The following is a 2613-nucleotide window of genomic DNA, read 5'->3' as shown; positions in this document are numbered from 1 at the left end:
TTATTTAGAGAAAATATGTAATGATTATTTGGATTAATGAAATTTGTTGAACCAATATGTTTGATATATAAGCCAGAACCATTACTTATTTTGACGATTTCAGATCCAGTATATGGAGTTTTGGCATTGAGAGTTGAGGCATCATGTGTAACGTGATGTGATTCACCACTGTCAAGGTACCAAAAAGATTCATGATAGAGGGAGGAGAACCGAGAATGGAGGGCTCATCATTGTTGCTTAAAGAAGGAGAAAACTGTGAGTGGTTAGCAAAAATTGGAGATGCAGTGTGACGATCATACCTATGCCAGAAATCAAAAGCGCAATGAACCATTTTCTAGCAGATTTGACACTGAATCTTGGTGGAACTAGTGGAGTTTGAAGAAGATGAAGAAGAGGTCCACGAAGGTTTTGTTGAAGATCTTGCACCAGCAAATCGAAAAGGTTTGTGGTGAACGTGGATCTTGAAGAACCACGAGTGTATCGTAGAGTGTTTGGAGAAAACTTGGAGTAAGTAAAAGAAGTAGCATGAGCTTGATAAATATGATCGTTATTGTTGTGATATTTTTCTAAGCGCCCTTCTTAAGCCGAAAGGAGAGCCTTGACTTCTTCTACTGTATAGGGATCAGTTCAAGACATTAAAGAGGTAATGCAGGCATCGTATTCTTCATATAAGCCATCGAGAATTATTTCAATGTGTTCTTCAATGGAGATAGGCGATTCAGCAGCAACCAAGAAATCTACGGATTTCTTGATGTCTTGGAGAAGACCAAAATTGAACGGTCTCTTGTAGGTGTTCGTAGAAGCATTCACAATTTCTTGTATATCAAATGAAAACAAGCTACAATGGCTAGATCTTGTCTATCAAATGAAAGAAAGGCAGTGGAAAAAATGGAATTAGACTCATCTGCAACAGAGGAAAGACATGGACGAGCAGATGCAGAATCCAAGAACTTGGTGAGGTTGAGGCTGTGAAGAGTTGTTAGCAATTAAATGTATTTTCTGTTTTGTGTAGCGGTTACCTATTATTTAGGGATCATGTGTCATGCATTTAGGAAACCACCTATTATTTAGGAATTAGGTGTCATGCATTTAGGAAATCACCCACAAATTCATATATGGAGTTAGTGGGTGTAGAATCAGTTTTTCTCATCTTTAATTATATGGCTATAAAGCCTAGAGTCTGAACTTTGAATTAAGTAACACAAGATTTCACAAAAACAGAGAAAATCTTACTTTTGTGTTCACAATTGGTATCAGAGCTCCGTCATAGGGGTCTGATCTAGAATTTTGTTAAGTGTGAGAGAAACAGTTGTGAGTGAGTGTGTGAGCACACCTCTGAGTGAAAGAAACCAACAATTCTCTCTATTGAAAATAAGAAGGGACATGGCAGAATTGAACAAGAACAAATATGTGCAACCTGCAATCCCTAGATTTGATGGGCATTATGATCATTGGGCAAAACTCATGGAGAGTTTTCTTCGCTCTAAGGAGTATTGGCATTTGGTAGAGAATGGGATCTCAGTTGTTACAGATAAAACAACTGCGTCAGAAGTTGAACTCAAGGCCATGGAAGAACAAAAGCTGAAGGACTTGAAGATAAAGAACTATTTGTATCAAGCCATCGTTCGTGAAATTTTAGATACTATCCTCAATGATGATACATCCAAAGAAATTTGGGACTTCATGAGAAAAAATTTCAAGGGTCCACAAGGGTGAAAAAGGCACAATTGCAAGCTTTGCGTTGAGAATTTGAAATTCTGCAAATGAAGGAAGATGAAAGGGTGAATGAATACTTTGCCCGCACCTTGAAAATTGTTAAAAGTATGAAGGCGTGTGGAGAAGGCGTGTGGAGAATGCATGTGAGAGGACATTATTGCTGCAAAAATCTTACAGTCCATGACCCTGAAATTTAATTATGTTGTGTGCTCAATTGAAGAATCCAACAATTTGAACACTGACAATCGATGAACTGCAAAGTAGTCTTTTAGTTCATGAGCAAAGGATGTTGTGTCATGTTGAGGAGGAACAAGCACTTCAGATTACTTATGAAGATATGGGAGGAAGAGGACGAGGAAAAGGAAGAGGTTCTTTCTGTGGCAGAGGGAAGAGGGAGACAGTCAATCAACAAAGCTGAAATTGAATGTTTCAAGTGTCACAAACATGGACATTTCTAATATGAATCTCCTACCTGGGAGAAAAAAATAAATTATGCTGAGGTGGAAGATAAGATAGATCAAGATGATGAACTCTTGCCAATGACTTCTCTTGATTTTAAGCAAGGGAAAACAGATGAATGGTTTCTTGACTTCGAGTGCAGTGACCACATGAGTGGTAACAAAAATTGGTTCTCAGAATTAGATGAGAACTTTAGAAATGCAGTAAAACTTGGCAATGACACTCAAATATTTGTAATGGGGAAAGGAAGTGTTCGGTTGAATGTTGACGGAGTCACACATGTAATCTCACATGTATACTATGTTCCAGAACTGACGAACAATTTGCTAAGCAAAGGACAACTCCAAGAGAAAGGCTTGTTTATACTAATTCAGAACGGGAAGTGTAAAGTCTCTCACCCAGAAAGAGGACAGATTATGAAAATAGATATGAAGGGAA

Source organism: Phaseolus vulgaris, chromosome 8 (assembly GCF_000499845.2).
Source record: "Phaseolus vulgaris cultivar G19833 chromosome 8, P. vulgaris v2.0, whole genome shotgun sequence".
Classification (NCBI taxonomy): Eukaryota; Viridiplantae; Streptophyta; class Magnoliopsida; order Fabales; family Fabaceae; genus Phaseolus; species Phaseolus vulgaris.
The sequence above is the reverse complement of the archived record's forward strand: the minus strand, read 5'-3'. Positions refer to the sequence as shown.